The following is a 25722-nucleotide window of genomic DNA, read 5'->3' on the forward strand; positions in this document are numbered from 1 at the left end:
TTTATATCCAAACCAGTCATGACAAATCAACTCTGTCTCTATCACAGATAATAATTATTCGAATCAGAGGGCAAAATTTACCTGTTCTGGGCGCTTAATTTTCCTTCTTATTGATCCCGCTAAAATACGGACGCAATGGCTGTAAAGCACAAAAGGTGCTTCCTCGGGGTGCGGGCGCGGACCGCGCGAAGAAAAGAAACGACGAGCTGGCACGTCGATAAAAATCCCTGTCCAGCGATTGTAAAATTTTATAGTCGCGGGGAATAAAGATGGTATCACGGGCGAAACCGGGACCTCCCGTTATCGGTACGCACGAGAAGGGGAGAAGTTTAATATTTGGCCGTCTACGGATTTCTGACGGGGCTGGGAGAGGAAGGAAGCGCCGGCCACTCAATGCGTTTGGGGACGATAAGCGAGAGAGAAGGCGAGAGGGAGAAGGGTGCCTGCCGGGCTTGACAAATAAAATCTGAACAACCTGCTGCTTCGTTGTTTACCGAAGGATACCTGCGGCATTAACGGTACAGGTGGAAGGGGGCCTTGCAGGGAAAACCAAATATGCGACGATAACAGAATGACTCCCAGGTGGTGTCAGCGATTTTTTCGTGGATCCACCGCCCGCTATCAACTCTTTCCGTGACGCGACACTGTAAACGTATGCGTGCATCTTACCGATGAATTTCTGCTGCTTCCGCACAACCAACACGACGTGATTGCTTCATTTTCGATGTTCGTTTCGATCTCGTTGATTTAGTGGTAATTACAGAAAGTCGATAAAGTGAGATACCGTGTCAATGAAGTTGTTGCACTTTAATGTCGACACACACTGTTTGTAACACTATTCTTGAAAGATAATATCGCGCAGATATTGTTTAGGAAAATATTAGTTCTGTAAAAATATATTGCCTAGCAATTTTACTTAAACGAGCCTCTCAGAAGCCGGACTGGTCAACTTCGCTTTTAATACATTTTTCGATTTTATTACTTATATATATAAGGCATGTGAGACAAATAATCGTAAGTACCATATTTGAAAACATTTGTAACATCATCACGATTTTCTACTTTTCAATTTAAGGAGTTGACCAAAATAGATTCTGAGTGATACATTTCCTATGAGTTTTCCGAACTACGCAATATTACACCAATAGGATCATCTTATACAATAATTTACCAACTAATAATATTAGTAAATTGACAAGTTGCAGACTACAGATTCCTTTCCTGTAATTTTATAATCTTCGCACGAATAAGATAATCCAATACATTATGATTCGTAAAATTCATCTGTGTCTTGTTGAATCACGCGAGGATATTTACTAATGCTGATAACTTATGACTTGTAAAATTCCGTCAACAATCTATTAGTTCAATTGTGTAGGATAATCCATATGACAATAGTGCAATCTTAAACAACTAAAATAAAATAGAAAAAACAGAATAAGTATACTTGAATATACAATTTTCCATTTTCGACGACGTTAATAGACGGTTAACAGGGAAAGGCAGTGTATTTCATCACCTAACCGCATTCATTTCCGGTTGGCGAAGGAGCTCGAAGACAATTCCTCGTGGCGCATCTAGCGTATCCGGGCGAAGAAAAACACAACCGAAGCCGGATGAAATCGGATGTGACCGCGTTCTCTTCGTATATTACGGCAGACTCACCCCTTCCGGTGAGCCTTTCGCGCTGAGGGCGATATGAGCAGCACGTGGCGCGATGCGGTCGTCGTACGTGGTGGCTGGTATGGTGGTAACGCGTACGCAGAGAGGAGGAGGGCCGTGTCGCAACGCGGCTGAGAATTACTCGACGAACCTGGCCCCCTTCGCGAATTATACGATTCACCTGCTTCCTATTTTACGACGTTTATATTACACCGCGTGCCCGAATCTTACCTCTGTCTCGCCCGCGGTCGCGGACTTTTCTTCGCTTTCTCGACGTTTGTTTTATCGTGGCCGAAATGAAGCTTTCGAAATTTCGGGAGCCAACGTTTTACCACCTTCACATTTTCACCCGTGAGGTCGTACGTGGAATAAATCTTACACAGCTGTGGACGAGCCTTGCTTAGTGGTCATTTGTTTAAGAAACACTAGTATTCGTCTTTTATTTTAGTTGTTGATTACAAGGTAATTATTAAGGAACCGATACGAAAATTGAAAAGACGTTTGGATGGTGATCGATTCAATTTTAAGGTATTTTCATATAGGAAATTATTCTTTCTTTATTGGTAGTGTATTCATAGAAAATTAAATCGAAAGCGAGGACACCTAATTTTGGAACATTTTCTAGATATCTTGAAATAATATTAAATATTCTAAAATCATGTTACTTCTATTATTTATACTTACTATTATTTATACCTCAAAAACACCAAGTGAAATTTTATGAAGTTGAACGTACAGAACACATGGTACGAATTAATCACCACAACTAATTTACATATCTTTTGTATAACATAGTATATCTTTGTGAGAGACTGCAAGAATACGTATGTGTTTCAACGGGAACTTGAAATACATTTAAATCAATTAACGTTATCTCAAGAACGTTCCACCGGTATTTCATGGAAGCAAAATAATCAAGTAAAAGATTCGAGTCTTCCAAGTCCTCTGGAAAATTATTTATGTTCTAAAAACCCTTGAAACAGACGGTAGTCGAGTGGCTGCTACCGGTCGTACACCCTTCGTCGTGCGTTTATGTATACAGACTAACGCCACGACCTATGACACTGTTTAGTCTAGTTCATGGTCGCCGACAAACAGGCTATAATCCTGCCTATTTTCGTAGACCTGTCGTGACAGATGCTCAGCGGTATCGACCCACCAATTACTCATGATACATTCCTGTTTATTCCAAAGGGAGATTGTTTAGTGTTTTCTGAGAATTTCTGGAAACACTTGACGAAGAAAGTGACCATTCAAACTGCATTTCTTATCCCCTGTGAAGCTTTCTTAAATAAAATCAGTGAGAAGAAGGAGTGTATTTTGGAGGACACGATAAGTCCATAGTTCACAGACTGCGTATAAAATGTTTAAATTAGAAGATATTTCTTAGAAGCTGGTTCGATTAAATCACGATTCGAAGATTATCATAGAAATACATTTTAGGAACGTTATGATATTATATACGATAAATGTGATAGAATGTGACAAGTAACAATTACAATTTATTGTTCACCTTGTTCTATAATCTTTCCCTATCCTCAGACAGTTTGTCATCCCATTCTCGAAGAATTCTCCGTTCAAGTTTCCAGATTTTCAAAAGTTGTCCATTAAGAAAATACTGTAAGCATTGAATATTTTTCAGTCATTGTTACACGCTTACAAAGTCAATGCGACGTTATGATTATTAATTTTACGAATAACAGTAAACTTAATATCTACGCTCTCAAAATGACAATAAATTTAAAGAATACGTTTCTGTCTGATACATTTTGGAAGAATAAAAATGTACACAATTAAGAGAAACCGTTCTTCTCTGGAGAAGATTTACCCACGGTACATGTATACAGGTCCGCTAATGCCTGAGACCGTATAGATTGTTGTTAATGGGAGTTATAAGGACGCATTAGCCTGATAAATAGTAATGGGGTTTATTGGCGGAAAATCAGAAAATATGAGGAGGTCGCGTCTCCCTCTTTTCTTGGCCCATGCCTGGGTACACGGCACGCCGTTGCATTTTCTTGGGGTCTGCCACGCCGAGACCATAAGCACGTATATATGGACCTGGACTTTATTATATTTGCTGACCATAAGGAGGCTTCATCGGCTATTTCCGTGAAATACGGCTTTTTGAGGGTTTCCGCGATCATTCTTCCGTTCCGTTGTTTTCGTGTATCCTTTCGTTTCTCCGAAAGATACCCAACACAAGAGCTTCCTTACAGTGTAATTAATTACTGAATGAACGTTTCCCACAGAATTAAATATCATAAAATCTAAAATAAAATGAAATAATAGATTGTAATTATTACAATATATATTTAATGTATTTTAATAATAATTTCAATAATTAGAATATATAGTTTTTATTTAGGAAAGTACAAAATATTTGTCGAAGAATTTTTTAAGAATACTCTTGGAAATAATAGTTGATGATTCTTTAAATAATACATAGTAGATATGGAGATGAATTAAATCATACCACCTTATGAGTGATTGATGTATTTCTATCTCATTTAAGAATTTCTGTAGACTTAATATATCTCGAATAGATTTGAACGTACACAAAAATTGAAATTTTTTATGATACGGCGAGTACGTAAAGAAAAGATCGTTAGCTATGGACGAATAAAATTTGATAGCGATAAAGGCAGCCTACAATCACGTTTGGGATATATTTCTTAATGAAACTGTATACATAAAAATGTGTAACCGAACCCATCCCATTACCTCTACAATCATCGAAAAATGAATATTTATACGATGTAATAACTAGTGTATCGTTCGATTTTTTTAAATTTCCCGAAAATACTTTCATATACATCCACCTTATTTTGAAATATAAAGTTTCCTACAAACATCATATATGAAGATTAATCAATAGCCATCTTTTAAAACATGCGATCTCAATCACAGGGAAATCTGTTCTACGGGTACAAAAGAGTTCGTTGAAATAATCGGGCGACTTTTTTCCGACGGTTCGCCCTTCAATACCGGGCAAATATTCACGTGGCGGGGAGAATCAAAGGTTGGTTTTGTACTTGTTCGATGATTAAAACGTCGTTTCATATCGGCAGCCGCGGCGTTATCCAACTCGGTTCGCTCGAAAAAAAGGGGGTGGTCCACAGGGATGCTGGCTGGAGCGGGGGTGGCGAGCAGGGGACAATTAACGTGCAGCGAGTACACAATACCTTTTCCCAAACGGCTCGATGTGAACTGCACACTTGTTGCTTATCTCCGCTTCGGCGTAGACATGTCTGTAACACGTTAGGATAACATGTTTAACATGGTAGATAGCTACTTATCAGTTGGTCTTGTTTGCCGCTACACCATAAAGCCCGTTATAAAGTCCAGACAGAGTGTCACGGTGTCCTATAAATTACTTGTACCGTTTGTTGAAAAACGCGCGCTGCTTGCGTTATCGAAACGACAAACCTCGTGGCGACTGAACCTGATTTCATATTTACATGGCAGATGTGGAGAAAGCTTTCTGACGAAGGTAACGTTCGAGGAATTTCGTTGCACAAATGATATAAGAAGAATTTGGCCTCGTTATGTTTGCCTGTATAAGTCTTAGGATCGTTTACGCCAGAGAATTACCTGCAATTACGTAATCTTATACTTGAATGATTTAAAGAAATTTGACGTTCCGTGCACGACGAAAATAGTATGGAGTTGGGAACTGATTATTTCTTCACTCGATGATATATGATTTAAATCTCGTTTTATACATCTCGTTCTGCTACAGAATAAAGTCTAGTTTCGAAGAAAATTCATATATAATACGACACATCGCTTAGTCATTCAACGCACTCAGTGACGCAAGTACATTTCCTTTCAAAGACAAGCTGTACGTTGATACGTTAATGGGGAATTTAACTGTGAAAAGATACGCGGAATGTAAACAATATGGAAAAATGTATAAAATATCTAAAGTGCAAGTATTATTTATTACAGTATTCAGTGAGTGAAACAAATCGCTTCTCGGGTTTCGTTTCTTTAATTGAATCCGCTAAAATATACATTTACATAAATATATTCGCATTTCACTGATGAATACAAAATTACTTACCACGACAGTAAAGCGCGAATGTTGATTCTAAAATTGGCTTGTTCGGCCAAGATACAAAATAAATCTTGATCTTCGCAAAATTAAGAGTAGGTACAACGAGCAAGTGAACCCTTTACCCCTGGCTTGTTCTTCCGAAAGACGGCGGCCGTATCGGTGGCTGTAATTCGGCACTGGTTTCATTCGCATAAATAATATCTTGGGGACTGGAGGTTCCCTTTCCTCGAGTGTGTACCCTTTGTCTTCCGGGTTAGAGGAACCGGTACAGCAACGAGTGGCCATTTTAACCCCTTTTCCTCGCGAGACATAAATAATGATCGTTGCTAATTTGGACCTGGTACAGCCCTTGGCCGGCGGCGAACGTAAACCGCGCAATTATAATGCCGCCACATTAGAATTTATACCGCTTGCCGGCAGCCAGCCTTCCTCCTTCGTAACCTTTTTCTAAAGCTTATGTCCTTAATCCAGTTGAAATATTTTTCCCGCAGCCGTATCGACCCCCGGATTTTCGTCAGGACTTAAGCCATTTAATTAAGTCAGGCCCACTGGTCGGTAATGTCGTTCGTCCCCGTTCCATAGGGAAACAACACCATCGGGAATGGTATCCTTACGCGGTACTCATGTTACATAATCAGAGAAAGTAAAGTCCCGATGGAAAATCTCGAAGTATTCTTCGGTGACTTTTACGGGGTAAAAGTACGTAAATTGCGATGGATTTTAAATATCATGGGAATTAAATAAGATGAAGGTGTTAAGATAGAGATACAGATAACAATTGTACAACAGAGGCAACAACAATAATTGTACATTTATTAAAATTAAATAAATTTCTGATTATCTGGCGGTGAATTTATTCTCACGGTGAATTACGAAAGTAAGTATTTACGAATCTCCAGTTCTGTAATTTTTAAATTCACGCTATATATTTCTCAAGTAAATAGATACATTTGATAGGATCTTTCAAATATAAAAATAAGCTACGGTTTAATTAAGCGTTCAATGTATATGAATTTTACCAAATAGTTGTCATTGAATATAACAAAACTAAAGATTTTCATGAAGTGCATCAAAGTTGCTAAATTCCTGCTATTTGACAATACCTTAAATATGAGGAGAATTATGTATTTCAAAATATTTATACGCGCACAAACATCGCTTACATATTTCTGATACTTTGATTATTTCTGGAAAATTCAAGCCCAGATTAAAACGAAAATATTCATTATTTAATTATATATAAATCTGTAAGTAGAAATCGATGTTAACGAAATAAGAGGAATATCAGTGGTGTAACAAATTCGACGTTTTATCTATTGTGAACTGCGAGAGAACCGATTGGATGGGGCGCGAGAAATTGCGATATTTCTAGTGTGTAATGCGCGGCAATACGCGCGGCGTTAAATCAAATCCAATTTGAGCTCTTGCGCGTTGCACACCGTGGCATAGAGTACCACCTGACAAACTCATTGGTCTGACAAATTGAATCATTCGCTGTTCAATCGCTTTACATGCACGTGTGTGTATGATCGTCGAACGTCTGTCGCGTTCGTTGTTCCTCGCAGCCCTGCAATTGCTGCAACGCCGTCGATACATCTACCCTGACTGCGTCTTCCGTTCCCTCGATCAACGTAAGTTTCATGCAAATCTCTGTTAATAGGATCAATTAAATGATTAAATGGACCGCCATGTAGATCGGTCTCAGAGTGACGATAAAAATAAAATGTATATATAACATGTAACTGGTATTAAAATGTTGCTTTCGATTTTTAATCCTCTTCGGCGCCTCTTTTTCGTTTAGTTACAATATTTGAAATCGAGTGAAATGTAAGTAATTAAAAATTGTATTTCTATAAATCGGCAATAAATTTGTTTTGGAAAATATATATATATCAAACTGGAAATATAGTAATAGTTTTATAACACTGACATTGTAACATTGTAAATTCCGATAACAAAAGCGTTCTATTCTCTAATTATACATCTTGACATATATGTATACAATCCAGATACACAGTATGTTAAAGATGTGCTGGAAACTAGAGTGCAACGACACTGATTAAAATAAGATGAGTCTACTTAACTGAACGTGATTTGTGTCAATTAAAATAAAAGGACTTATGTCGAAGCACGACAGGAAGTCAAACAGAAATAGTAGCAAAATTCTACCCATCATACATAATCATCTCACTATAAAACTAAGCAAATAACAATGATGCAATTAATACGTCAACTTCATGTAATTTTTACTTATTTTTCCGTAAAACAAAGAACCATTAAATAAACGCTGGAATTTTGGTAGTTCTACCGAGCATTTAGACGATTTCCAAGGAAAACAAGCAATTTTCCAAATGGAAGCGAAGGTTGTCGTTGCGTGAAATCCTTCCGTGGACCAATCGCGGGTAGAGAAGCGCACATGCGGAGCGCACATGCAGAGCGCATCGAACGCAGGATGCCGAGGCGTTGGCCGTGTGACGCGGTCACACGGTGTGTGACGTGTGAAATGGAGCACGGTCCCTCCATAATTATATGTATCCTATCCCCTATCTTCGATGTCGGTACGATCAACGTGCAACCGGCACGAGCGCAAAACGTGGAGAGTGCATTGATGCAGCGGCGCCTCCGGTGCACAGCGTGCATGTGCATCGCCCACCCATCGGACGTATGGATCGTTCCCCTTCATCCGCGCCACCCCCGATTCACCACGGATGACTGGTCCATCGTTTCGACCAGCAGGACAATCGAGATCATTGCATCGCATTCCCGTGTATCCGACGATTCGCTGAAATTAGTGGCCAGTGCTTTCGGTTAATTATTGCCATCCACCGAAAACATACGACGATCCGCTTTATTTAACGAAAACTTTGAAAAGTTCCAAAGTTTTGGGTGTAAAGAGGTGTTTTAATTGTTCAATCAAGGATTGAGCTACAAGCTTTATTTATAGAAGCTTTAATATTTGAATATTTCTATAAACTTTCAACGTATAGCTACGTCGTTTGAACATATAGAATAAGAGCGTTTTGAGACTTTATTAGTATAAAGTATGGTTAATTAATGTCATATCAACTACATAAATGTAATTAGTAATAGAGACTATTGTGTTTTCCAGATTCAGAAGACTAAATCCAGAAGATGGCAAGAAAAGAGAAAAATCAGGTCCAAGAGTCAGAATAACTGTTCAAGAAACGTGATTCTGCTTCAAAACAAGAGCTTCATTTCGACAAAAAGATACGCTGCAACAACAGCGACTACGCTTGAAAACAAGAGTTTCCTTCGAGCAAAGAATACATAACCTTATTAGGAAATGGACGAAATGCGCTTCGGAACTTCAGCGAGATTATACAAGAAACTGACCCACATTTCAATCGCGTAAATAGTTTTTTCTTCCTATCTTCCTATTTGTAATCACGGACACACGGCATTAAATGGACATTTAACTGACATTTATATACTTACAGGAAATTAACAAACGCAAAGATACATAGAATATGTTAAAATATGAAAAATATTCATAGCAGCAGTATGAATCTTTGTTTAGGTGCCATTTCTTTGAAATTGTGTTTATATCTATAAAGATACTCATTCTCTGATACTCATTCCATCTTACGATACTTTCTATGAAACAAGGAACAGAAGATCGAAATTCGAATGACAGGCCGAGTTTCCGAGGACGTACATTCGATTAACCGTAAAAATCACGACCAATGATGGCGAGTGTCAACGTAAGGGAGATAATGCCCAGATACGTATCGAGCAAGCGCTGCACGTAATGACGAGCACGAATGCACGTAACATGGATGCGCGCGATACAACTCGGCCCGGATATCGTAGTGGGCGCACATGTGCATCGGTGATGTTTCGAGCTAGAACGATTTCGGAGCGTCGAATTACGCGGCACCGGGTGCACGTGCAGTAGGCGCCTATTGCACAAATCACACGCATTATTGACTACCTTTGTATTTCTCCGGCCGACGCGCCATTGTCCGTGTCACGTGCGTTTCCTTCTCTAAGTACCTACTAGCACAAATAAGCCGAGAAAATTTGCTTTATGTACTTAGAATCATCTGCAATTTCAATTAACGTTTTAGATAGTTCTCTTCGATGGAATATAAATCCACTTACATATTGGACCGTCTAAACGAAAATTAGTACAATGATAGTAATTAGAATCTCACGAAAGTATTCGAGATCTGTGTGTAAAATTAATGAACACAGACTATTGAAATTATTTCAGAATACAATTGAAGGTATTACATTTTAATCCATTTAATAAAAATCCACAGGGAGCTACGTTTGTGTAGTTTTCAATAATTCACGAAATAGTAATCTCTAATTACATAATTTTCAAAATAAAGTACACAGCGGAAGTGTTGCAATTTTCAAAGAATTGGCGACCTTGCAAAGTGGCTCTCAATGGAGTTGAACATATATAGCAGAAGATTCAGGGTGGTCAGTGAAAGTGGTCCATGTCCCCAGTGGCCTCGAAATCTCAACTAGAAACCTCGGTACCCAAGACTGGCGCCAGACTTGTCTGCATCTGTTTGGGAGATGAAGTATCTGGCTGGCTTTTCCTGCCTCCAAATCCGTTGAGAAGTGTTCGACCTGCAAACCGGCTTCCGTTCGACCCTCCAAAGACGAACACTCGAAGGGTACTCGATCCATCGACAAACCTATCGTCCGACTTGCAAGTCACACAGAGAGACAGACAGCCGGTCGTGTTTTCTTTCGAACGAGATCCTCGGGAGAGGGAAGTTTATTTACGCGTATCAAGCCTCCTGCCGTCTTTACGATCGTCCACGATATGCTTCGTGTTAACCGGATCTCTGTTAATGGTTCAACGTGTTTTCACAGAGCAAACGGAAGCCTGCTGCCGTTCTTTACCATTTGACATTTAGAAACTGGGAATTATTAGCGATGTGCTATCATTGCAAACGATCGACTGTGAATAAAGTTGTATCTTGAAGTCGTCTTAGGCTGAAGCTTTAAGTATTTCATTTTGTTTTTAGTTTATTTGATTATCAATGTGCGTTGGGAAAATATACGTACAATACTAAAATTTTCAGAAATCATTGATCAAATTGAAATTATTTCTTTGAAGTAATTTCAAGAAGTAATTTCAAGAAGTTTTGGCGGTTATTTTCATTCATCTAAGCTTCTGTATATTAGGTTGCCCGAAAGTTTCTTTCGGTTTATGAGGAAATAATAGACGCACAACGTTTTTTGTTTTGTATTATTTTGTCGAATTACGTACGATCCATTTTGTTCTGTTGAGATAAACACCGCGACATTTCACAGACTTGGTTTCACGTTTATATGAAAGTGCATTGTTGTAAAAAGACACATTTGCGAAGAGAAGGCACTTTCCGGACTGCCTAATATGTACACCTAATACGCGTGAATTCAATTCCTTTGATCGAAGTATGAAGGAAAAATAAAATTATAGTTTGGATGCTGTGGCCACTATTGGATTGCTAATTAATTATGAATTAAATATTTATTTTCCTTGGTATGTAGCTATAACTCCACTTGCCACACAGGACTTTATCGAAGAAATATGTATGTATATAGAAATTACAAGCTAGTATAAATCGAAGTCAAGAGCTGCCCTAACCTGTCTCAAACGAGACAGGGGCTTCCACGTCGACTTAAGAAAACTACCAGCCCTTCATGGATGTTTCGAGTGGCTCGACTCGATCTGTCATGTTTACACGAGATCGTGTATACCCGATACAACCCCTCACTAAACTAGATGATGTTTGTTTAAAGTCCCCCAGCTCTTCTGCTAGAATAGACGTCGATTCATCGCATCTAAAGGTCCTCGTAAGCCTAAGTAAATGAAATTACTAGTTTGGAAGTACTAGCCATTCCGGGTTTTCGACGATATCAGATATCTTAATTTCTCATTTGCATCTTTTGATTTCATTTTATTACATTGCAAAAAGGTTCGTAGATTAGCTTTGGATCGGTAAAAGAAGATATAAACTTAAGAAAATACTGATCGTCACATTTACAAACCACGGTACAAAAACCTTCACTCAAGATTAAAGACCTTGAATTGAAAAGAATGTTTTTTATTCAGGTAGGAATTACAAATTTAAGGAAGAAATAAAATCTCTGGTTAGGGTATTTTACCAAAAAAAAAAAAAGTCAAAATAGAAATCATCGTCCAACATTTCCAAAAAATCTTTCCTTTGGAGAAACCAAAAATCATCGTAATAATTTTTTTACTACCTTATACTTTTATAATTGAGGATGATATCTAATGATTACTATGAAAAATTTGATGATGCCTTAATAAACTGAATACAATGCTGGAAATGATTACTGATACATTAATAAATAAATATAAATATATAAATTTCGAACATTAAAACAAAGATCCTATACACTATGTTGCTATGTTATGTATATATATTGTTATGTTAGTGCAATAATATTACTCAAGCAGTAGAAACTTGGTATAAATTTCAACAGCACGATCGGTACTGATTGCATCCATTCCTCTTTGCACACGGAATGCTATTCAGACGACTTTCTGTATTACTCCGGCTTCCTCGTGAAAACTTGTTAGACGTTGATCGCCTAGCTCGTCAGAGGGTTAACCTTCTGCGATCTAACTATGCCTCCTAGGCGATAGCGGTGTCAGATATTATCATTCAAATGTATCTTTCAGTTTCAGACTGGATACTTGTGAATCACTCTATATAATCGAAATACAGTGAGCTATTATGAGAATGAACGATATTACAGTGAACTGTTTTTATCGATAAAATCAGGATCCTGAACAAAAACAGATTCTCCAAGGATAGCTATCTATTTCTTCTCATGCAGGATATATATGTCTTTTTTTACTAAAGAAGGTTTGTAATAAAAGTTAAATAAATTGATCCCATATCACTTTTATTGAAAATTTCTTATTATTTGCAAAATTGATGACTTTTTAGATGTGTCTCAACAACTGAATGACATTTAAAACTCATTAGTTTGAAATAATGAAGTTAGAAGGTCATTACGATTATCTTTGAACGCTTGACCGCAGAAGACTACTGGTTTTATGCAAAATAACAAAACAAGATTGAAACGTTACTCTTTTCCCAATTGCATGTGTCGAGTGAAAGAGTTTCTTTAATATTACAGTACAGTTATTCGTATTTCAAAGAATCCGCTTTCCAGTAACACTTCGTTGTTTACGAATAAATATACTTTGAACGATACAAAGTTAAATTTGCTAAAATATTTCACAATGACTTTTCTGTTTATTTTTTATTATAAAACTCTTACACGAACATTTAGATATTTTTGTTTGAAAAAGGCACAATTGATTTACACTGAAATTCAGTGTGTAATGGAGTGTGGTAAATGTAAGAAAAGAAGAGTTTTGCACCAGTTATGGATTATTGTCCGTCGGTGCATGCAAATTGAGGTGAAACGCGATGCCCGCGAACCGCAACGGGGATAACCCACGGGGAAATTATTGATAATCTCATCAATATTCGCGTTATTGTCAGGCACAGGGCACCAATAATTAACGCGCAATTGGACGCGAGTATCGATACAACGCGAGCGATCTGCAACACATGTCGCTCTATTAATAACACCGTGCCCGGTGCTATCGATACCTCACTAATTCATCGAAAAGCAGATTTACAGGTCCGCCGCAGTTGCATCGAGTAACATGGACGTAAGTACTAACTGTCGAGTAATCATTTTATGCCTGATATGCAGCTCGAATAATCTACAGTGTCGTTGCTAATTGATCGTGTTGATGATTGAATAAAATCGTTATTGAAGATCATTATATTGCTGCCCAGTAGTAAGAGTTAGGGAGGTCATTTAGTTTATATTGTAATACCAATTGTTAGGCTGTTGATCGAGTTATTTCAATTTCGTGTGACAATTTTTTTATTAAAAGGGGCAAAGGGATTAAATAATGGGACGAAACTGATCAATAAAGGAGCGCCATTTAAGATAGAAAGAACTGTGAGAAGATCATTTATGGTCGTTGAAAAACTGTTCCGAGGAACAAATCCTGCAAATTTATCGAAACACTGTCCAAACTATACATTCAACGGCTACGAAGAAATTATTATACGCATTATATGTTATGTGAAACGTATCGCATTACAGAAATATAAAAATTTTCATAATATACGGAACCTGTTTATCGAAGAACGTATATCCAACGATGAATGTAATCCAGTTACTGAAACTTGATCAATTCATAAATAGTAAAAACTATAAGAAATATAATATAATGAAATTTTAAACGCATGAAGAGGAAGTTATTTACAAATTTGAGTAGTATGTATGGAGACCACCCAGCATTCCTTACCACATTTTAATAACAGAGACGTATGCAATCAGTTAGCATTTAAAGTAAGAAAGGGCTGAAGCAGAATCATCATCGCCGGGATGAGAAGGTAATTCACGAGGGTGTTCGCGATACGGCATTAAAACATTGCTTTATTACGTCCACCGTTGAATGTGTCAACGGTGCCGGTTTATAAGGTAAATTTTAATGAACTGGCATACATGCACACTCGACATGCTTCGACTCTGGCTCCGAGTCCCGGGCTCGAAGCGGTAAATACGTCATTAGTCAGCGCAAGCTCAGCCTTTTTATTTGTGTTTATTAATTCAACCATGGGATTGAACGTATCATTTATGCCAGTCTCTGAATTACTAATGCAAACGGTTACGGAATACTTGGTTCGAAGACGCGGCTTTTTGCAACGAGGGACCTCGCCTTCAACACAGGATGCACGCACTGCCAAGTAGCGAGCTTAACGTTTCGGGAATACTCATTCAGGCTATTAAACGCACGCTTGAAAGGCTTTATAAGATCTAATTGGAAACGAATTAATTCCTTTTCCTTCCGACGATTAGACGGAGTATCGTCTACTCGTAATTGGACAGCGCGTAATTTGACTCTGTGATCGATATCGTGTTCGATAATCTTTATGTTGTATGTAGGAGTAAAAAAATCTTTTTCGTTTAAGGATCGAGTGTATGATTATATAATGTGATTGATTATAGTCTTGTAGCAGAGGCTCAGAGTAGTTAGTAGCTTTTTATTCGACTTATCTTCTTGGAGCATTAGGCAATTTGAAACGAGTGCTTCGAGAATGAACCGAGAACTGCGAACTAAATACTAAATTCAGAAGAGCGAAAGAAAAAAAATTATTCATAGAGTATGATAAAAGGAAAGCGATCAGATTTAAGAAACGCGATTTTGTTTCAAGATAAATTTTATTCGAAGGAAAACTGCAAAATACGACGTAACGATCAGTCTGAAGCTTTCTTTCAATAATGTTCCAGTAAGTTTCGATTTGTACGAAAATGTCAGAAACGTCTCGTACAATCGAACCAACATCGTTATTATTCTCCTGTAGAATGGATATTATGAAACAGAGTATTACAAGTAACTTTTACAAATTACAAATCGTCGAATCTTCGTGTTCAATATTCTTAGATTATATTCAACGATAATTACAAATTACTATTAAAAAGTCACTGATTAAATGTTTCTTTGGATCATTGATCAATTACCAATTTTGTTACTAATTAATTACTAATCCAACTTCATCCGAAGCACGCGCAACTTTTCCGTATGAAACACCATATGTAACCAACACCAGTAGCCACCTTTCGAAACGCTGTGAGAGGAGAAGAGGCCTAAGGATCTGGATGGACACTGGGAGCCAGGTCACATGTAATCGTGGTCTGGTCGCGTGCGGATAAATCAAAAGTATGAAACGCTGCCGGCAGAATTTCGGCATATTTATGGCGGTGGCAATTCAATGATACACATTCCCGGTCGCGCGTAATAGTCAATATTTCCATCAGAAGCATACCTACAACTCACGCCCACGCCGACGAATTGGTGCAGCCAACGGTGCTTTATGAGAGTTCAGGACGCATTTGACAGCGCGATGCGCCCGGCCAGTTGTTGCTATTTATTCGCGCATTACATTACTCTGTTACCGAGTCGAGTGTCACCAGCTAATTTGCATTATAAGTGCCGCTGATGTTATCATCGCTTCGCTTATACGTTATGGCGTCGCTGACGGATCATCAGCGAGCCGCTGTCTCACGTGTTCGCGTGTTATCCCGTTTCTATGCCTGTGTGTGCGAAAAGTGTATTACCATGTGCAGCAGCCGGTTGCCCGAAACGAACCAGTAATCGCGGTTCGTTTATTCCCGGCTGATAATTACGCCAACAGGATCGTTCTATCCATCAATCCGTACTCTTTTTGTGAATTTGAGGAAATTGAGCGATGGTCAAACACGATGAATTTAAAGGTGCAGGAAAGGAGATACATTATTTTTAAGTTTTTGATTGATATATTCTACTTATTGAAATTTTCTCGGATGATTTCATATATCGCGCCGCTATCAGTAAATGTATATCAAGGTGGTAGCAGTAAGGTACTGTAGAAAAACTTTAAATTTTTTACTTATAAGATCGAGGCATAGGTGTGATGTATGTAGATTATGGATTAAAAGCAATGACTTGTTGAAATTTCTTTCACATTGTAAAGCTGTATATTTCTGAACATTTTAAATACGAGCCCCAAAAGGAAGGAGACGATATTAATTATATACGCGAATATAGTTTTGTTTTAGTCTATTGATATTTGTCATATTTTACCCCCCCCCCCTCACCCACTTTATCAAACGTACGATTAAAACCTGTAACTTTCCCGATAGTTGCGATTTCGACAGAAAAAAAGCGAGAAGAGATACGAGGATTATAGTACTTTAATTTCAACAAAATTTTATTAGGTATTAATTTACAAGCGAAAAATTACCAGTTGTAGATTGTACAATTCTCGCGTGCATTTTCGAAAATGAAACAAAAATCACAAGTTAAATATCATTAATATTATTACACCGTTTTGCAAGTACTTCAAAATAAATAGAGAAGCCGGTAGATCTCCAAAGCTCATCGTGGTTTTCGACATTTTTATCGATGTATTCAGGCGAAACGAGATGCATGGGCTAAAAATACTCGAAGCATGCTATCGGGCGACAGACAAATTGTCGGACGACACCGGTAATAATTACCACTAAATAATTTTCGCATAGAGAAGAGCCATCCAGCGGACCAGCGGCAGATGTAAATTCCCTTCCCACGTGGTCGTCGCCCGGCCCTATGAATTCCGCACGAGTGTCCGACCTTTCCCCGAGTATATGTATGTTGAGCAGCTGAAGTGGAGATTGAAGTGAAATATGAAAATCCGGGCAGCGCAACGCCGGTCGTAGCTGACGCCGGCGTTTTCGTATTGAGCACGTCGCGTTTAACGAGCCGTATAAGACAGAAAAATATAGGTAATGAACGTGAATACAGGGCCGGGACTTTTCTTTTAAGCCGCGTTCCACGGTATTCACTAAAATCGTTCCTCGTTCCCCCTTGGTAGAAAAACGTGGCTCACGGTTGGAAAACGGACCCGAATCGTGATCCGGTTGCTGCTGCACCAGCTCCTCGTATTCCTTTCCTTTTCAATATTATCCGGACAAAAATTCTCGCTCGCCTATATTTTTAATTAAAATCATTCCACACGGCTTACACGAGTATGTGAAACTTATTAATGAACTCCGCCGCGTATGTTCGTCCGCTTGTACCGAATCAGTTCGTCGAATTTTAGCAAGATCCCCCGCGGTATTCGTGTTTCATTCCTGCTTTTCAGAATGCCCGTATTTCCCTGGCAGTGAACCCACGAGAGCATCGGAAAATGTGTCCGCTAGGTACCATCCAGTTTTATCGGTGTAAATGAACATTCCCGTCGATGGTTGTTAACATTCCCTTCCAAAGAAACCGTGTATCTCTTAGCAAAAACTCTAATTTACCAACGTCCGTTTTATTTTGAAGGATTATCTGCAAGTCGTCTTAAGAGACTACATTGAAAATGGTCAGCGGCTACATGTTAGAAAGGGACGCACGTGTTCGAGAAAATTAGTGACGGCTTGAAAATGTAATCAGCTGGTGGTTCCCCTCCCCACTCAAAATGACACCCCCATCCCTCGTTTGCACGGGAACGCGGCACAATTATTATGTACACCGGCCGCGCGTACAATGTGGGTCCATTTCAGAGTGGCAATTCGCACGATACATTATCCAGTCAGCGCGATTGTCGACCATACGATTCGCAGTTTCGTTTCAGTCCGCGTAATAACGCTGGCATTTCGACCCTCGTTCCGCCGCTTCTGTAAGAGGGGGTGGTGTCACCGACAATATTTTCCTTCGACGAGAGAGAACCGTACCGATATTTCGCCGCGCCCGACCCCTTTTTTCCCGTTCGTCGCCGCGCGCCGCTCACGAAATAACTCATTTCGAGAACGCGCGCCAGCGTGAAGCTGTCGATAGCAGCCACGTCCGGGGGCCGCGCCACGACAACGTGTAAACAACCGCCGCGTCAACTTTATATTATATGTCGCCCAACGAGAGGAATCCGAATCGCCGCGCAAATCTGCCGGCTCGATTTTGACCGATCCACCAAAACGACTTTCCGTCCCGCTTTTTTTCCGCGGTTTCCTCTGCCCCATCTCGCCTCGCCACCCTCGCCACCGATTTGCGTAGATTCTTTTTCGGCATGCGGCCACGCGTGCACGTGAAACTGCCGATGATAGGATAGGGGAACCTCTCGACTCCCGGCCCATACACCTGGCAAGTGACATGAAACAAATCTACCGATACCACCCGGCTGTAGCTCACTTCATCGTCAGAGTTTATCGGGGGGTTGGTGCCGAACAGAAACCAAACGTTATAATGCCACCGTAAATCCTTGATTTTCACTCTGAAAATTTATGTACGCCGACTGGGGTGGTGACCGATACTTGTAAACTTGGCTGTTTGCTGAAAGTTCAGTTTTTTATATTAGTATAATTTTGTTGAAATGATTTGTAAGAGTTTACGTTCGTGTTCAGGTTACTTACTCCGTTACCAATTAACATTTCCAATATTATAGCGTTCTATATAAAGACGTATTTAATAGAGGAAAAATATTTGAATCCATACAAAGGATCAAAGATCGCAGCAGGATGAAGAACAGAAAAAGAGATTATTCTATAAAAATTGCTCGTTAAAAATAACATCATGAAACTACAGTTCTATAAAACATCTGAAAGACTTAAAAGCATCGACATAAACCAACATAAATCACGGAAATGTCTATGAACGTAAGATTTCTATTTCTCACGCTTGTTATTAGCGTTCCAGGTTGCTCGGTAGATAATGTCCTTCTTTGCAGCGATATAACAAAAATAATTGAAGCGAGGGTATCATTCAGGAAGAAGTTAAAAAGCAAGACGATGGAGCGTTCAAACGTGCCGCGCGAGGGACACGAGGCGGTCCCGCATTATCGATGTAGATCGGTTCGAGCGTGGCGCAAAACCCAGCGAATCTGCGTGACTAATTATCGCGTTCTCCTTCCATCTATCTTTACCAATCGCGTCGATCCGTGGCTGCCTGCGGCCGAGTCCCGACACATCCGTCTTACTTTCGCGAGCCACATCGCATCAATTTAAGTTTTTCTCGTGGCCAGTGGAAAAAACGGTGCATGATCTTACGATTGTACGCGCTTACAAAAGCGCCGACGCGCCGTTGAAAACGTCTGGATTCATTTGCCCCGTACTTTTCTTCGTCTCCTTTTCTGTGACTCCTTCTCCTTCTTGCCTTCGTCTCTGTCTTTTTCTTCTTCTTCTTCCTCTTCGTCAGCCACCACCCTTTCCCTTTCACTCGCGGCAACGATCTTTTTCTTGCTTGTCGATTTGACTCTTCGCGTTCTTTCTTTCACCGCGACGCGACGTTTGATGCTTCGCGTTCGCGCTGGTCATTCGATGCAAAAAGCGCATTATGAACCATAAATGCTAAGACCAGATGCTGAATCGCTGGGCCTTGATCTTTGAAAACGGCGCGTGTGTGCGCGTCGATCGCTCTGCTCTTCTTTCCCCAGTTGTGCCGGCATAGTTACCTTATCGTGATCTGTTTCTCACAGTTTAAGTATTATCAATATATAGTATCATTGATTATCGATTTACTGAAAATTTCAACCAATTTTGTGAGATTACACGTGAATTGTCGTTAGTAGGATCCAGTGATCTTTTCTTCCGGTTTTACCGAAACGGTAATGCTTTTTCACTCGCAAATCGGTGATTAGTGGAGGTCACGCTATAGCGGCCAAGACAGCAGAAGAGTAGGATCAAAAACGAGACACATTCATAGAAGCAAATTAGAGGGTGTTTCGAATTGAAGCGATGAGGGCTGTTCGATGCGGAAGAGGGGGTGGCAGAACGTGGAACGGGGGGACGAACAAATGAAACGAAATGTCGCTACTCTCGACGAGCAAACGAACGCAGAATAGGAAACGAGAGAGGGAGGAAGAGAGAGAGAGAGAAAGAGAGAGAGGGATTGTTTATCGTTACACCCTTCCGTCCGTCCCGTACCACTCCTATTCCCAGTTAGACTGCTTATTTGCCTAATTGCGTGGCACACCCGATAAATTTGGACAAATCGTCGCGTTGTAACGTTAATTTTCCTTTTTTTACCCTGCGTTATTCTTTATTCTATTGACTCGACTTTTTGCTCAGATACGATCAATTAGACTCAGGATTTGCAAGTCGATGAATTTCATGTAAAATAGTCTTGTGTGTATTGAGAAAAATTTTGACAAACTGACGCAACCGGTGATTGCAAAATTTATCACATGCTCTCTTATTATTTTCAAACTTATCCATAGTGCATATTTGACTTTTAATATTTAGAAAAATATTATCTATTATATAGAGATATAAGAATAATTGCTGTTTATTGTTACTTTTGATATCGAAGATGGCGCAGAACTATACTTATGCACTTACGTAAAGTGAAGATTTTATGTGATCAACTACACGTGTGTAATAACAATTTTCCATAATGTCGCGTCACGAAGCTGCACCAAGCCACGAGGTTCACCGGTATGATAAGAACTCTGTTGCAAGTGCGGTTTCTTCTGGAAGAAACCTAAGTGCTGATATTTCTTATATTTTCTATCAATTGCAGGAAGTTCAATGTAATGCGTGTGATTTACGTAACGGTTCAGCTACAGTTATAGAGTACTAGCATCGCGCTCCTCTATATGTATATACATGATTCGTGAGAAGTCACGAGAAATCAGATTGTCACGTAGCTATACAACCGCTGTCAAAAGTTTTCGATTAGAGTGTAAAATTTCATCAACAACCGCTAATGAATAGGTTCCGAATATTTGCGCAAATTCACATGTAAACTAAGTGAACATTTATCAAATCATAATAAAGTTATACACAAACGACAAATCAGATAAATATTTGTTATTCAATTCTAGAAACTATTCTCAACGCGCAGAAACCTATAACCTAGGATTTTTCACCAACGTTATCAATTAATAAATTATTGCACGAAATAGCCGAAGTAATATTTAAAATTAAAACGAAATTACAATTTTACAATTCGAGTATTGGAAACTTTTGCTAGCAACTGTACATGACGTTAGTAGCGAGCGTGTTAATTGGAATCGAACAAAAACATCAACGCCTGCAAATGACACGTTTAATCATACTACAATGTTCCTGAGATGATAAAACGAACCGAATTAACAATCAATTCGACAGAAAACTCTGCCGTACATCAGAGTCGATTGATGTAATGCATGCACACAGGTATGGGGTTGTAGCTCGATCGAAAAAAGATTCATCCGCAAAAAAGACGATTCGCGGATGCTCTCGTGGCTGAACCCATGAGCCGCGCGGCTCGTTAGGGGGTCAGGATCAATGGGTTCGTCGCGGTGCTCGTAATTTTATGGGATTTCATAACAACGAGCGCATCGTTTGGTATCGAACAGGGGGGATCGGTGAAGTGGAGAGAACGATGGGAGAAGTCGTCTTGTTAAAAGTAGCCCGCCTCATTGCCTCCAATATCTGGTAGGTACTGCTCTTCTGTCAGGGTAGCTCGAGAATCGAGCATCTCAATAGCCACTCGAACCTCCTACCATCCCGTCTTGTTACACGCGCGCGTGTACGAATTGGGAGCGCGATTTCTGCTTAGACTTGTAACCTTTTATACCGGTTGCCCCTATACACACGCAGAGATCGCGACCGATGCTTTTGATTTTATACGGAGAGGATATTACATTTGACGAAAAGCGGCATATACTTTGATGCGATATTGTCTTGCAACTATCAGTGTTGTATCATGAAACTTGTCTCTGGTATATAATAATTTTCTTCTCGATGGTCAGGTTATTTCTTTTTCACGTGTTTTAGAAGAAGAAAAGAGTGAAGGAAGATATCACTTGGAAGAAAAGGTAAATTCTCTCGTTTTTTAAAAATCTTTTGTAATTTTTGCCGACGTAATGAATAATTATTCATTTATTACTTATTATTTTCATTACTGACATATGATCTTAATGGCGAATTGTGAAGGCGATAGGAAATTGGATTTATCCTCATTGCACAGAATTTCTCGATTCTTCAAAAGGCAAAACCTTTTTCTTTTCGCCAGAGTACACCACATTTATATGCTGTACATTCGCGTACATCTGTCTTAAGTTTCATTGATAATATGCCATACGTCGGCCGTGAAACAACTGACGAGTGTCACATTCGGAAATCACGAAACGCTTGGAGGTAGGAAAAGAGAAGCCCATGGAAATTGATGTAGACGTATACGGACTGGTCCTTCGATAAACGAACATTTCTCTCCAAGGAACAACTTCCCCGAAAGAAACAGCAGGATCGAAGGGAGGCAAGGTTGTAGGAAAGGCCATCTTGGTGGACGAGTTTCAGGATTACGGTGTATCGAGTTAACGAGGCTACGGGTTTCTAATGGCCTGGGGCTACTTATTTCGCATATCAGGCGCTAGCCAGACCACGTAACGTTTCTATAGCGAGGGGGCGCAAGGCCAGCCAACACCTCAAGGCAAAAGCGGCCGCGTATAAAAACGTGAAATATCATGGGGCATTTTCTTATCGCTAGCCCGGCCATATGTAAAAACGAATAAAATTGTGGTAAGTTGCGTCGAGGGAACACGCTGCGGTCGCTTCAGGCCAGCAGACCGAATCTGATGCGTTTTGTTTTTGGTGAATAAATTTAGACATAAATCGTAGCCACGCGAAGGAACATATTTCTGAACCAACCTCTTACCGGTCGAATTCCCTTCCTTCGTACGACGAAATGTTGAAGGCGAGGGAGTATCAGAAATTCTACATTCCATAGCCCTAAAATTTGAAATGTTGCTAAAAAAAAAGATGCCATTTTTGACGTATTGCAATTATACAAATTCTTTGGCATTTTGTTTCAATAAAATATTGTTGATTATAACAAAATAATTTTGAAATATTGATCATTGGTTCATGAGCCAATGATACTTGATATAATTTAATTTGCTGTTTGATACTACCCTTATTTTCGCTTGGAAAGCAGCTCTGTAAAACTTAGGAATACAGGAAAACACGTAAACGTACCTAAGTTCTTGCTATCATAATTTTAACTTTCGCCGAACTATTAGCAGGCTACCTAATTAATATAATTTCGATTTTCCCAAGTGACTCTATCGAAACACTTAAAGAATTCTTTTCAAGACTCATATCTTTCCTAAAATCAACTAAGTCCAAATTAAAGCAATCCGCGAAGAAAACGCGATTTCACACTTCCAGCTTATCATCCGCAGCAAACACTCGTAGCGTTTCTAGCCGACTAACCCCATGTTCATCACACTCCATACGTTTCATCTTTACCGACAGCAAGTTCACCGATTCGAGCAACTTGCTCTGGCTGAAAACGCCAGCATCGACGGGTTTTTCGCGCGCAAGTTGCCAGCGTTCTCATCGGTGCAAATGATACGGCGAATCGAGCGGATTAAATACAGCGGAACTCATCAACAAGGACTACGGCACACGGCGGATAAATCGTGATTGCGTAATATCGCGCGAGCAGCATGCGCGAGTAGAATTGCGTAAAAGCAAATATGCAATAGACTACCTGAACGTCCTGTATTGTACGATTGTCTCCGTTCTCCTCTCGCCGGCGCTTCGCAGGAAATGCCTGCCTTGCATTTCCCGGCATTGTAACCACCCCGTTGGCTTCGGAGTATTGCCAGCCTCAACGTTTGAATTGCATTACCTATTATTGCTTATTGTTCGCCGCTAGCTTCGTGCGCCGAGCTACCCGTCTCTCTTACACCGACTCTCCTCTTTTTGATCAACCCCTCCTCTTCTTTCCATCCTTCGCCAGTTTCTTCTACCCCTACACCCCGCGAATTTCATGGAACGCGGTTGTTTGGGACACCGTAAGAGACGAGATGGAGTGTACGAAGTGGAATTGTCCGAAACAGAATGTGATTGGTCAGTGTGTCGACAGAAATTTATTAAATAATGCAGTTATTGAGTTCAGGATTTTAATTCTTATAATTACACGTGTGTATTTTTATTTATTGTGTAAGAAACTGGATATATTCTATAGGTTCTATATGCTTATTTTAGTATATATATATATCGATTTATAATAATGCCAGAAGAATTTTTAGTTTCGTTTAATATCTAACAATTTCTTGAGGAAAATATGTACAGATTTTGTATCGATTAGTTTCGTCATTAAAATATCAAGAAGAGAAGTAAAGATAAATTATGGTTAGAGTTTAGACGACAATCCACATAGAATTTACTATTTTGTTAAATTTTTGTTTTTATATGCATTCAAATTTCAAAAAGAAATATATCTTCTGTTTCTAATGAAAAGTTTCACTCTTGGCACACTCACATCGTTCGCCGTCTGAACTTCTCAATTCGTCCTTGCTCGCGTAACGAGACAAAATCCTCGAGAAGAGGACTTCAAATGAAACGCCATTGATCTAATTCACGAGGTAAATGACACGAGAAATATAATCTGTGCTGATGGTGTGCTTCGAACTCTAGAAATACCTTACCCTTTCTCGCTCACGGGAGTCGTTCGAACTCCTTGCACGTCAGTTTCTCTTTCTCGTAGTTTCACCCCTTTCGTCCGTGTCAGTTCCTGGGAAAGGCCAGGGCATTGTCGCGTTGAAATTGTGCGTAACTACGACAATAGTTCGGTAGAATTGGCGAAATTAATGAAAACTCGCGCGGGATTTTGCGAAGAAGGGGTGAAGAAAGGGACGAAATCTTTGGCCGGAATCAGATATTTCAAACGAAGAAGGAAGAGGAGAGGAAGGATCGGCTAATCGTGACAAATACTGATCCCGGATTGCCGAATTATAAACTAATGTCTTGAGGAAACTTTGCCTCCAATGGCTTTCTCCCCTTCTTCTCAATTACGAGACCCGATTGCCTTCTCCACGATCGAACGTGCTTCGCTGTCTCTGCTACGTGTAGTTTGACTGTTTTCATTTATTGAAAACCTTTTTGAGAAAATTCATGTGACTTTTAAGTAATACATTATCAAAATTAGTGCTTAATGATAGAAAGCAGTTGATATTAATAATTGTAAGTTCATCGATTCTCGATATTCACATATATAGAACTGAAAATACCATAAAAATGAATTATAAATTTATTCTATACCTAACAACAATCTAATTCATCGCATTACGTTTCGCAATAATAATAAAGACAGCTATTTCCAGTGAGAAAGAAGAAAGGAGGAACGTATAATTACGTGTAATTGCTATAATACTGCTAAAACTTACTCTCGAATATTTTAAACATTTTAAAAGTTAAATTTTTTAAAATAGAAATACAAAATTCCAAATATTTTAAAATATTTAAATATTCATTTAAAAATATTTTAAACGTGAACTGAGCAATTACAAGCATACGTTTTCTGTAAGATACAGAAGAAAATCGATGAATCGTGTATGTGGAAAAATTACACCGAACGAAAAGAAATATTCTGGTTTCTTTATAATGGAAAACGGACGCGAAAGTGGCAGCGTGTCGGGGTAGTTGATGGTATAGTTAAGGATAGGCGGACAGTAGCAATGTTGGCAGGGAAAGGAAATTGGATGATA

At 39.3% G+C, this 25722-nt stretch overlaps 1 long non-coding RNA gene across 8 annotated transcripts in view; it reads left to right on the forward strand.

Moving 5' to 3' along the window:
* The window catches only part of LOC122570661, a 178625-nt gene extending 164614 nt beyond the window's left edge, over positions 1 to 14011 (forward strand). For 3 of the 8 annotated variants that reach the window (XR_006317872.1, XR_006317874.1, XR_006317873.1), the window contains 5 exons: positions 8832 to 9091; positions 9181 to 11801; positions 12396 to 12582; positions 12667 to 13403; positions 13635 to 14009. This is a non-coding gene — a long non-coding RNA (uncharacterized LOC122570661). Of the gene's footprint in view, positions 1 to 8831; positions 9092 to 9180; positions 11802 to 12395; positions 12583 to 12666; positions 13404 to 13634 lie in introns of all 8 variants that reach the window. The other 5 variants (XR_006317878.1, XR_006317879.1, XR_006317875.1 and 2 more) reach the window with 5 other exon arrangements.
* Positions 14012 to 25722: the final 11711 nt, after the last annotated feature.

This window comes from Bombus pyrosoma, linkage group LG9 (genome assembly GCF_014825855.1).
Source record: "Bombus pyrosoma isolate SC7728 linkage group LG9, ASM1482585v1, whole genome shotgun sequence".
In the NCBI taxonomy this organism is placed as follows: domain Eukaryota; kingdom Metazoa; phylum Arthropoda; class Insecta; order Hymenoptera; family Apidae; genus Bombus; species Bombus pyrosoma.